Source organism: Thermobia domestica, chromosome 10 (assembly GCF_964235325.1).
Source record: "Thermobia domestica chromosome 10, izTheDome1.hap1.1, whole genome shotgun sequence".
NCBI lineage: Eukaryota > Metazoa > Arthropoda > Insecta > Zygentoma > Lepismatidae > Thermobia > Thermobia domestica.
This window is the reverse complement of record NC_137463.1, coordinates 91,371,974-91,385,847: the sequence shown is the minus strand read 5'-3', so window position 1 is coordinate 91,385,847 and position 13,874 is coordinate 91,371,974. Positions and strand designations below refer to the sequence as shown.

Genomic DNA, 13,874 nt, shown 5'->3' with positions numbered 1-13,874 from the left:
AGGCCAACATAAAAACAGGTTAGGTTAAAGAGAACAATCTTTGAGAAGACTGGAATTTGGCGATAATGAGAACTGGAAATCTCTAGAAAGCAAACCAAGTAATTCTAGTAATTTTATTGTTCAAGCATTCTTCCAGTAGTTTAAAGATTTATGAAGTGTGTAACGAACCTTGTGCCGGTGATTGTTTGACACTTTTCTTAGTATAAGGCAAAATAAAGAAATACTGATTAATATTAGTCAAACCATCATATGACACGGTTCTAGTTGCTGGAAAAAACTTCGTAAGAAAAATACCTCTAAATATGCAGGCTTCAATCTTCCTAAAAATGACTCGCAAATTTACATGAATCAGTAGTATTCGTAATATACCAATTATATAATGCAGTATGAAATAAAAGAGAATATTCAATCTGAACTTTATTACAAAAATTTAAATATTTTTTTAAAAAAATTAACAAACCAACAATAATAATAACTTGAAATCTATGAATGATTTAACTAATATAAAGCTTTAAATGCGATTAAATATAATTGAACAAGAAGTTTATATTGATTGAAAAATAGTAGTCAAATACAATAAATTACTTTTTCGTTTTATAATTCAATATGAGAATAATCTGATTTCTCTTAACAATTTTAAAGGTCGCTTAAAAAACAACCAGAACAGAAAGTCGCAAAAACTAATCAAAAGACCACGACTTTAACTGCAAATCTAAATATCACGAAAATTTAAATACTAACAAACGCGTGAAGCAAAAAGTAGTAATAATTCGACGTCGAAGTACTATTTCTACCAAGATAAATTCTCGAAAAAGAAAAAAGTAAATGACAAAATGGAACGCTAAATATAACTTATTTTTTTAAAAAAAGTTTCTGAAATCAACGTTAATAGAATTTTCTTACCAAGATTTAGTCTAGTAATCTAATAATCTAACAAATCTAGCTACTTGGGTTAGTAGGAAAAAGTATTAACTGAATTAATAACCAGGGTTTATAGGAATTAAGGTTCTAATATCTACACTCAGGTTTATACTCACCAATTCGAGACTGCTCCATTCCACCTCTGGTATAGTCGGTCAAAATTCTCCTCTACTAGCCTCTACCTTTCCAAATTAGTTTTGTTAAATAATACGACTCTTGGCTGAAAATTCAATATAACTAGGGAACGCAAAATCAAATAAAGAACGCAAAGCCAAACCGTTGCTAATAAATTCTTCGTATTCTAACGATCACAAACTTTCGTCAAAAGCGATCAGATGTATTCCACTAGGTACTCCCAGCCAGACATTCCAGACAAACATTCCAACCAGACAGACATTCCACGCAGCAACTGACTCGCTCACGGCTCCCGCACACGAGCGAGGCAGCCGCGCACGCGCAATCGAGCAGACATAAACGTCATAATCTTAACCTTGAAATTGTCACAAACAAACTAGCTTCTATGTCCTTCGTTCATTTTTCTCATTACATAAGATTTTACCTTTTCTTTTTCTTTTATTTTTTACAAAATTTAGAAATAACTTATACAATCAAAAATCATACATTTTTCTTTCTTTCTTTCATAATCTTGTATATTCTAGAATATTAGTCCATTTTTTCCAATTCACTTCAAAACACCAGGATATACAGGATGTTCCAAAAATTAAAGGCAGTTCCAACTTAATGTAGCTGAGGATGCTACATTTCTCCCTTCCGAAGAAAAAAATTCCGAGAAGGATATTTTTTTGTATGGCCACCAGGAATCCTTCACATTAATATCTCAGCTGGAAAAACTCATAAAAAAATGTATAACAAAAACAGGCATTAATAAAATGAAACATTCTCGTACAATTACATTTAAATGCTTCATAATACATTTAATATAACTTTAAATATAAACCATTCTCAAGTTTAACTTGAAAATTTAAATTATTTCATTATATAATCTCAAATATTAAAATTCTTTCCAAAAAATTTAATTTTTAATCTCATTAAAATTCCAAAACATTTAGATCATGATCTATTTTATAAATTAAAATTTATATTCCACACATTAAAAATTTCATAAACTTATACAAATTATATAAAATCACAACAAATTAAAATATTTTATTTAACTCAGACATCTTACTCCTTTTACATTTATTCTTACCCTTACTGTCATTCATTTTCCAGAAAGTGATGAGAAAAAACCTTCTGATTGAATTTTTCGAAACTGTAATTAAACATTTCTTCTAGGGAAAAACTTCTTAATATCCGACACATGAACTCGCTTATATGAGTCTCGAGAATCATCAGCATCAGATATCAATAGGGTATTAGGAGTTAAAAACCTCCGAATAATAAAAGGTCCATCCCACTTAAAACTCAATGATTTTGTTACCTTATCTGCAAGAGAGGACTTAACATGAGATGTTATTAATACTTGGTCGTTAACAGAAACCACAACTGGACCTCTATTTTTAGATAATAAACATTTCCTCTTTAACCATGCCTTTTCCATATCCTCAAGAGCATTGTGCCACAAATCAGCATTCTTATGCGTGAACAATTCTTGGTCACAAATCTTCCATTTCAATTCTAATAGGGTGTTCAAGGGACGTCCAAAATATAATTCGTATGGAATCGATTTGAGTTCTGAATGTTCACATATATTCAATGTATACTGTAACACAGGTATAAAATTAGACCACTGTTGCTGTTTTTCCGCACAATAAGCTCTTAATGATGATTTCAAAATTTTTATGAATCTTTCAGCTAAGTTAGCCTCAACATGGTATGGACTGATCCTAATATGTTCTATTCCTAGTCCAAATAAAAAGGATCTAAAATGGGCAGACACAAAGACTGATGCATTATCAGTAGTCAAGGATTCCGGAATTCCTAGTCCACCAAAAACATCCATTAACCTGTTCCAAATAACAGTAGAATTCAAGGTTCTTAATTTTTCGAGAAAAACAAATCTCGAAGCATTATCCGCCCCAATTAATATAAACTTAAAGGAATTAGAGGTCGGCAAAGGCCCTATAATATCGATCATTACATTCTGTCCAACTCTTGTTGAAAATTTCGAAATTAATGGACCCATTTTCTTTTTATTATTTTCTTTAACTAGTTGACAGGTTTTACAAGTTCTGACATAGTCCTTAACGTCATTTACTACTGAGTCCCACGTGTAGCGTCGCATTATTTTCTTTAAAGTCCGAAAAGTCCCGGTATGACCACCTGTCAATTCGTGATCGTGAAAGAACTCGATCACTAATTTGTGCAAATTCTTCGGAATTACTATTTTAAAAGGAAGGTTTAAGGCTTTACTCTTTTTCATTAATATGCCATTATTTAAAACATAATTTCGAATGTTCTCACCATATTCCAACCTTTCTATAATATTTCTCAACTCAGGATCTTCTTTTTGTAACTCCGGTAAGGGCTCTTTCACCATAGGCAATTGCCAAGAATTTGCCATTTTAAAATTCTTTTTCATTATAGCCATACCCACAGGTCCGTCCACTTGCACAAATTCAAATGGATCATACATCCGAGTCAGGAAATCTGCAACTACGTTATTTTGGGACCTAACATGTTGGATAGTAAATGAGAATTGACACAAAGTCTCGACTAAAGGACCATATTTTAACAATCTCTTAGAATTACCCAAAATCCAGGATAACGCCTTATTGTTGGTAAAGACCACAAACTCATTAATCAAATAGTGGCGAAACCTATAAATTGCTTTAACGAGACTGATGAACTCGATCTCATAAATGCTCCTGTGTCGGTCAGCTTCCGTCAATTTTTTACTAAAGTACGATACAGGAATAAGATTATTATTCTCATCTATTTGACTTAAACAAGCTCCAATCGCTTTTCCTCCCCCGTCAACATGGATGAAAAACTTCTTGGACAGATCAGGAGTCCTTAATATAACATTATCTAATAATTCCTGCTTTAATTTATTTAAAGTTTTTTGATGTTCGATGGTCCATTCGAATTTTCTTTTTGTTGATTTTAACTCGCTTAATGGAGCCATCAACTCCTGCAAACCACTACAAAATCGAGCATAATACGAAAACAGTCCACAAATTTTTTGTACTCCGCGCCTATTTCTAGGTGGAGGGATTTTCTTAATAGCTTCAACCCTTGATGGATCAATTTCGATAGTATCACCATCAGTTACAAATCCTAAGTATTTTATCTTTTTATAAAAGAAAGCACTCTTATCGGGGGAAACAGTAATTCCATATTTTCTCAATCTTTCGAGGACAATTGTCAAAACTTTTTTATGTGACTCTACATCAGATGTACATATTAAAATATCATCAAAATAAGTTTTTACGCCTAGATCCTTCAAGTCACCAAGAATTTTATCAACTACCCTCGCTAAAATACAACTTCCAGTCTTTATACCGACTGGTACCCTTGTGTATTGAAAACTACCACGTGGGGTAACAATCGTAGTTATTTCGCGTGATCCCTTTTCCAGTTGCAACTGGAAATATGCTTTGGTAAGATCTAGGCTCGTAAAAAATTTCTTTCCCACTAAACTCGTTAAACACTCTTCTAAATTAGGCGCAGGATAAACGTCATCCTTAATCAAGGAATTCGCCTTACAGAAGTTACCTACTATACGATGTGTGTCCATTCTTATTTCGTACTAAGAAGCAACTACTTCCATAATCCGAATGATCTACTTCAGTCAAAATACCCTGAGACGCAAGGTCATCGATAAAATCATAAAAAAATTTTTCTTTGTTTTTAGGAATCGGAAATGGATGCTCCTTAAATGGTTTTTGTTCTTTTAAATAAAGTTTAGCTTCAAAGCCTTGACAACATCCTATTTTTCTGTTATAACATCAGAAAATTCAGTACGAAGACCATCAATGAATTCTAAAATATCTTTATCTTTATATTGAAAATCCGAACCCGAATCTCTCAATATAACCTTAACATTGTCTTTTGAAAACGACTCCGTTTGCAATTTATCCTCAGAATCTAATAATTGTTTTTTATTTTTTTTCACTAATTCATAGAATTTATTAGATTGCTCTAAATCCATATCTGAAGCTGCCGAATCACTATAACAGAAGTTCATATGAACCGCTGCAACACAGTCTTCCTTTCCTACCACACATCGTTCCACTGATTTCTGTTCAAGTTCAGAAGAGGTAGCATTGTCAATCACCACTCGACGACTCTTCATTTTCCTCTTCCTTCTCTTCTTTTTCTTCTTCACATCAATTTCCGATGTAACTTCCTTTCCATTATTGGGTGCAGATCCGAACTTCGTATCCATATTAGCTTGATGCAAAGATGTGGAAGGAAACGATCTCTGATTCGCATCTCCATCGGATCCTTTTTCCAAAAACTGATGATAATCGGGTCTACGTTGACTATTTCTTAATCCATGTAAAGAACCATTATTCTGAGCTGATCTAGATAAATTCACACAATTGGAAGTCTCTTTTTGTTCAGGTTGATTCAATCCAAAAACACGATGAATTTCTTCAAGTTGTGCTGAAGTAGGCATTTCCAATAGTTGCCGCTCAATGGTTGATAATTCTATATCACATTGGACCCCAACATCCAATGATCTTCTGCCATGATAAACTATCTGATTTCTTTCCAAATTCCCATAAGATCTTGATTGGCCAACAATGTACCCCGATCTAAGTCCGTTTCTTAGTGACGAATCATCTCGAAAAAACAACGAAGTCGATTTCTTAGATTTAAGTTCATTCCAACCTACATTTCCTACTTGATGGTCAACATGTTCAACTGACTTAAATCCTGAAGTCGAGTTCTGAATGGATATTGTATCGTCTCCAAAATACAGGATAATTGATTTGCGATTATTACGCAAATTCAATCTTCCACGAACAAAGTCCACACTCGAAGAGGTACTTTTCAAAAATGGCGTTCCCAGAAGGCAATCACACGGCAAATCATTAACCACAAGAAAACTAACATGCTCGAACCAACCAGAAAAATTTAGAGTGAGCTTAATCTCCTTACTGGATTCATAAAATGATCCCAAAGGTGCACGAATTACAATCGGAGCGGTTTCCTCAAGATAATTCACGACCCCACAACGTTCAACAACCGATAAAGTAAGTAAATTATAAGACGACTCGCTATCCAGACAAGCACGAATTAATTCATTATTAACGCGAACATTAACAAAGGTAGCTACTGTTCCGTCTAATTGCGAAGGTACAATATTCTGTTTTTCCGAACCCGTATTAGAATTCATTGATCGTCGCAAATTTTTTGAATGACTTTTACCAAAATCACATGATTCAACTTTTCCTCTATTAACATTCAATGCTTTAGAACAATATTCACTATCATTTTTCTTTACCAAAGCAATAGAAGTACCCGATGACTTATTTCTGATTCTTTTATTATATTCAACCTGATCTCGAAAGATTTTTGAAAATTCTAAAGAAATTCCTCTAAGTTCTTCTAAATTTCTTGGAACAGAAAGACCAAACATTTTTAATCTCACCGCGGGATTCATGCCATCAAGCATAATACGCATCAATTGTTCTTCATCACCAAAACAATCCAAGATCAAAGCAGTATAATAAATATCATTAATATATTGATCAACAGTTTCAGTTAACCTTTGCTTCCTAAATAACCTTTCAGACATTAAAGCATGCCTAACTGAATTCGTGATAAATTTCTCAAAAATTAAATTCTTGAAACGCGGCCAAGAAATATTGAAATAAATAGCTCGCTGAATTTCCTCCAGAAACTCTCCTTCACTTTTAGATAATAATGTACTATAAATAGCATTCAAAGGAAAACTAGTACTTTCAATGATTTGCTCTAAGTTGACCAACAAATCAAAAATAATATAGCTATTTTTTCCATCAATTTTCCTAAAATTCTTAAATTTCTGATCTAACAATTCAGCAATTTTTTGAAAAATAAATTGATCGCAATAATTGCCAGCAAACAACATTGGAAGCGGTTTAGGATTTAATTCCCCTAAATGCTCTTTTCTTTTTGAACTACCCTCACACATCTGTTGATTGCTTTTATTTATTAATCCAGGATTTCCTCTACTAAACAGATTAACAGGCGTAGAATTTTTTATTGCAGAAACTCTTCTATAATACTGTCCTAAACGTTGATATTTATCAAATCCCTTACTCTGGCCCACAGGTTGAGAACTCTCAGATGGTAAGTTAAATTCTACCTGTCTATTAGCAATATTACTAACGCTCGAACAAACTTTTCCCAAAGGATTTAAATTACTAACACATCCTAACGGGGCATTACTATCAACATACTCAACTGAGGGAGCTTGACCAGATTCTGACTCATTCAAAAACAAATTCCTTCCAGAATGAAAACTATCTCTTTCCAATGACCTATTAACTGTTGAAGGAGGTTGTGGTAAAGAACTAAAGTCTCTACTAAAAGGATTCTCTAAGCTGGAACTATTTGGCCTACAAAACATATCACGCTGACTTCTGTCTCCTCCTACATTTTCACTCTGGCTATTCAGCATTTCTCTATTTTCTCTTGGATTAAAAAATAACAATGAATCTCTAATCGGTGGCGTTAAACTCACTGTCGATCTATCAAAGATACTATCGTTAAATCCAGTTTGATCAATTGTATTCCAATCAAAACTTGAATCTACCTCGGACATGTTTATGCTCACGTACTCCTCCGACATTTTCATTCCATATAAATTACAAAAAATAACTAACAAAATACAAAATTTAGCAAAATTATTAAACATATAATATTACCAAAGCAAACTACAACTAAATCTAATCAAACTACCAGATACTACAGAAACTATCCCAAGGGCTCTAAAATTATACAACTCAATCGGATTTTGTTTCCTCGCTGTCTGGAATTTTCTCTCTTTTCGCAAAAATACTTTAATAAACAAGTCGTTAATCTTATAATTAAGAAACAATTCCAAAAAATGAAAAATTATTTGCCTTACAAATTGCAAGGAGAGATGCCGCATCAAACAAGAGGTGAGTTGCTGCGTGGAACATGTAACGAACCTTGTGCCGGTGATTGTTTGACACTTTTCTTAGTATAAAGCAAAATAAAGAAATACTGATTAATATTAGTCAAACCATCATATGACACGGTTCTAGTTGCTGGAAAAAACTTCGTAAGAAAAATACCTCTAAATATGCAGGCTTCAATCTTCCTAAAAATGACTCGCAAATTTACATGAATCAGTAGTATTCGTAATATACCAATTATATAATGCAGTATGAAATAAAAGAGAATATTCAATCTGAACTTTATTACAAAAATTTAAATATTTTTTTAAAAAAATTAACAAACCAACAATAATAATAACTTGAAATCTATGAATGATTTAACTAATATAAAGCTTTAAATGCGATTAAATATAATTGAACAAGAAGTTTATATTGATTGAAAAATAGTAGTCAAATACAATAAATTACTTTTTCGTTTTATAATTCAATATGAGAATAATCTGATTTCTCTTAACAATTTTAAAGGTCGCTTAAAAAACAACCAGAACAGAAAGTCGCAAAAACTAATCAAAAGACCACGACTTTAACTGCAAATCTAAATATCACGAAAATTTAAATACTAACAAACGCGTGAAGCAAAAAGTAGTAATAATTCGACGTCGAAGTACTATTTCTACCAAGATAAATTCTCGAAAAAGAAAAAAGTAAATGACAAAATGGAACGCTAAATATAACTTATTTTTTTTAAAAAAAGTTTCTGAAATCAACGTTAATAGAATTTTCTTACCAAGATTTAGTCTAGTAATCTAATAATCTAACAAATCTAGCTACTTGGGTTAGTAGGAAAAAGTATTAACTGAATTAATAACCAGGGTTTATAGGAATTAAGGTTCTAATATCTACACTCAGGTTTATACTCACCAATTCGAGACTGCTCCATTCCACCTCTGGTATAGTCGGTCAAAATTCTCCTCTACTAGCCTCTACCTTTCCAAATTAGTTTTGTTAAATAATACGACTCTTGGCTGAAAATTCAATATAACTAGGGAACGCAAAATCAAATAAAGAACGCAAAGCCAAACCGTTGCTAATAAATTCTTCGTATTCTAACGATCACAAACTTTCGTCAAAAGCGATCAGATGTATTCCACTAGGTACTCCCAGCCAGACATTCCAGACAAACATTCCAACCAGACAGACATTCCACGCAGCAACTGACTCGCTCACGGCTCCCGCACACGAGCGAGGCAGCCGCGCACGCGCAATCGAGCAGACATAAACGTCATAATCTTAACCTTGAAATTGTCACAAACAAACTAGCTTCTATGTCCTTCGTTCATTTTTCTCATTACATAAGATTTTACCTTTTCTTTTTCTTTTATTTTTTACAAAATTTAGAAATAACTTATACAATCAAAAATCATACATTTTTTCTTTCTTTCTTTCATAATCTTGTATATTCTAGAATATTAGTCCATTTTTTCCAATTCACTTCAAAACACCAGGATATACAGGATGTTCCAAAAATTAAAGGCAGCTCCAACTTAATGTAGCTGAGGATGCTACAAGTGCACTGGGTATCCAAACTGCTGGGCCTAGGTATCCATTTGGATACAAAAAGGTAGCGTAAAAATGCCCTGTCATCATACCTTATATGCAGTAAGACAGTACACAAACACAGAACACACATAAAGTAACAGAAAATGCATGACATCACATCAAGCCTTACTGACACTTTTGAAAATGTGACAAGTATATGTTAAATGGTGCTGAATTGGGTAGAATTGTATCAACTTTTTCACAAAAGAGGCTGAAAATGCCGATGAATGGCAAAAAGGGGTGAATTTGGTACAATCGTACTAAGTGTGGCAACACTGGTGACGTTATTAGGTTGGGCTGTACATAATTTCCAACTTCTAAGACTATATTTTCCAATTTGTATCAATTTATGATATTTGTAATGTTTCCGCACATGCTGTAATCTCATTACTAATCTGTACCATTGTTTACATCATTATGTATATTATAAGGATTTCCAACTTTCAGCGCGAGCACATGCTATCCATATAACATGTGGTATTGATTATAAGCAGACAATATACAAGAAATGAACAAGAAAACACGAAGCTAGCACGACGAAACCTGGAAAAGAACGATCCACCCAGAAATCATTTATAAAAATGGACCTGAAGAGGACCGAAGCAGTAGTTGACCACTGATTGCGTAATTTACAACTGCTCGTGAGGTCGCCCTGGACGAAGGAGTACTACTTTGCTCAAATGTCTGGAGGCTCCTATAAACTAAAGGGATTTCTAAGTACAACCTGAACCTCTCGAGGCTGCCAGAGCTAAGGAGGTTACCAAAATACCTTTTTTTGAAGTGATTACAGACGACCTGGAGGCTGCAATGAGCTAAAGGTGTACTAAGATGAACATTGACCATAGAAAGTTAACTACCAGTAACGGTATATTTCTTAAATATCAGTGATTTTAAATAAGGAAAGTAAGATAGTGAGCTGGGGATGATGGAAACGTAGTTTCCACTTCGATTGGGTGATCCTGGCTTTTGTTCCCGGTGTCAAAATTTCGAACTCAAGACAGTTTCCTCATTCTTATACACGCACAATTTTTTGAGTAACACAAACTAAATGTCTGAAAAAAATATATTCAAATTCTTCGGGGTTGATTCTTTACCTGTTCTGAAACATTTAATAAAATAGGTTTGTATACCTTTAGCTATAACATAAATAAGTTATAGGTAGATCAAGAATTTCATATTTGTATGAGTTACATATTAGATTGGTGCTAATGAAATGTTTGTTCTAGTTGCTTCATTTTCTAAGGCAAAAAGAAAACTCTTCATTAACTGGTTAACCAAAATAGTCAGTGACTGCAACCATACAGTTTTACCAGTGCTCAGCCAACGACTGGATTGAGGACACATCTGTTGATCATTGTTGGATGCTTGTGGAGAAGTTTGAGGTGAATTTCATGGAATTCAGTACTATAAAATTCTGCATTGATGATTTCGCCTTGCCTGAGAAAGACATGGCAGATCACTCCTGCTATAGGCCATTACACCCGCAACAACATCTTCTGTGAGTGAAGAGGAGGGTTAGGGTTAGGAAACCGTTTTGGACCTTGACCACTGTCCAACCGTTGTGCTGAACATTTACGATTGTCATACCAGATTAATTTTTCATCGAAGATGACAACCCAATGCACGGCGGTTCTTGTTGTCAGTGTCAAGTTATGTGGCAACCATGAGTCCAACGTTTTTACTTACCGATTGCACGGAGCCGTCGAATGATACTGGTATGGTGTATTGGCGGTTGCCAGTTGAACGATAGAGGTAGGCAGGGCCGGAACACAAGCCCCCTCGGGCATTGCCTGGGGTTCCCGGATTGTGTCATTGGGTCAACTCTGCCGGGTTGTGGTCATACCGTGGGATTCGGTAGCACATGGGAACTAATCCCAGGGACCTGGGTAACGGTGAACATGTGCGGGAGGTGAGCCCGCCTTATAACGCTCGGGCACCATGCCTGCAGAGTATGGTAGGGCCTGACTCGCTAGCAGGACCGCCTCCACCAGTAGGTCAACTGGTAGGCACTCAGGACTTCGGTCTGGCCGCGCAGTGGGCGTATCCCACTCCCTCAGTGAATGGGGGTTACACACTTAGGTGTTAAGGTTAAGGGACAAATCTTAACGGTGCACTTGTGCACGAGGACATAAGTCTAAAGCACGCGCAACCACGGGCGGGGTGCATTACATTCTTGTAGAACCCGTCCATTAAATAGACCAAACGGTCGCGGGCATGCTCCCCATGCATGCAATTAAGTGTGGCATAGTAGACCACTAGCTCACAATGGTATGGTGTATGCCTAACTCGTCTGCAATGGAGCGAACACTTTTCCGAAGGTCCACTTCAACGGTGTTGCTGAGGAGCTCATCCTAACATGATTTTGTTCGTTGCCCACATATGGCTTATTTGCAACATTGTGTCATCGGAACGAAATTTGATAAACCAACGGCGAATGATGGATTCATTCGCCATTCTTGGTCCAAAAGCATTGTTTTTTTCCGCTTGCTGCGCAGAATATTCCAGTTTTAATTCATAAAGAAAAATTGTTCGCAATTATGTGTTTCCTATGGTGTACTTTCATACAACCTTGCTTAACAAGGCACAACATTCTGTCTCGATACTGCAATCTGTTTGCTGGTTATACATTTGCTTGTTCATAAATCGTAAGGAGGATTTAGAATAAAAAATAATAGATGTTAGTCATAATCGTTCGAAACTCTCAAGCACATACTCCTATAACTAGTTGGGGTATCCTTTGTTGGTCCAATATGAGATGAGATTAATAGAAAATATTTTAAAGGAACACCGGCTGCCCCCCACCTCATGACCTAGAAAGGTGTGATTGTTTTCAACACGTTTCACATTTTTAAGCTTTGTTTATATTTATATTAATTTTCTGATACAAATGTGTGTTAACACTTTCCTTTTCTTTTGCACGATCAGTAATAGGTTCAGTGTTCTTAGAGGAGACCATTACAGGAACATATTACTGTCATATGTTTCCAGACTATCTACTGCCTCAGATACAGGAACTGCAACCAGCCATGACATTCCAACATGACAGAGTTCTATTCGTTGTGCTCTGTGTGTTTGAGAACTTCTGAAAAGATGTTTCCCTGAGAGATGGATAAGCCAATATCCTGGATTCCCCGCTCGACTGATAGCATTCCCATTGGAATATTTTCCTTTTGGGAGTACATCAAGGATTATGTATAACAAACCCCTGTTCCAAATCTTGTTACGCTTCGCAGTAAGATGTTGCTATGCTACAACGTATATTACTAGAATATCGTCTCGACATCCTAAGGAAAACCAAAGAGGAACATGTCGAAGTGGACTTAACATAAACAAAACTTGGAGAGATCTAGAATATTAAAAAAGAAAAACCACGTTGCTTTAGGTCAATGATGGCCAAATGGAGGCCCGCATGTTTAGGATTACGATTAGGAATTCGATTTCTGAACTTTCGGTATCTATGGCCTGATTAGCCCGTCACATATGAGGGATAACGTCCATCGGCGATTACTTCCGGAGAAAATTGGGGAGAAAGAAGGAATATGAAAAGAAAATAATGGTCTGAGACGATTATGTGAGGTCCTATTCTGGCTTTAGCCTGATGTGAATGAGGAAAACTCAGGAAAACCGCATTCAGAGTGGCTGGTCAGAAAAAAAACTTTTATATATTTTCGACCAAAATATTTCCACCTTGAATCGAAACCGGGACCGCTCATACCAAAGGCGAGGCCCGCATGTTTCATCCGAGCAGTGAATAAAAATTTATATTTATATATATTCGTAAGTCCCTTAACAGGAGAACATAGTAAACCATCGTAACACACCTAAATCAAGACTTAACCTTTATTTGTAAAAATATTTGCTTAAACCTTATGGTTATCAAGCCCATTCTCCAAGGTAAGGCTTTTGGTACCTGAACGATTTTTAGAAAAGTGCAGATTCCATAGAGTTACTCTCAAATGTCCGTAGCGCAGCCACTAATTGGCCTAGACATATGAAACAAGAAGCAAGATACCTAGAATAGAACAAAGATTTAGAAAATCTATTACTTACGCACGTCGAGCCAGCCGTTGTCTCAGGAATATAGGAAAGGAAAATGACCCTGAATATATTTCTTATTTTGTCCTGGATTACAGTTCGTTATAAACTGGCCATCACCGCTCGAAATTCATGAAGTATCGGAGCTCTAATTCATTGTAACGGTACTGAAAACTACGCACACGCTGTGGAAGATTGAGGGTTCAGGATCGGGATACTAAAATGTGCAAGTACGAATTCACAATATTTCCTGCAGTTGCGCTCGAGAATGGTAGTAAA

At 35.3% G+C, this 13,874-nt stretch overlaps 1 protein-coding gene across 1 annotated transcript in view; it reads left to right on the top strand.

Annotated features, from left to right (window-relative positions):
• LOC145662561 (heme-binding protein 1-like) overlaps positions 1-13,874 on the top strand; it is a 113,915-nt gene that overhangs the window by 18,524 nt on the left and 81,517 nt on the right. The gene's annotated exons all lie outside the window — the stretch shown is intronic.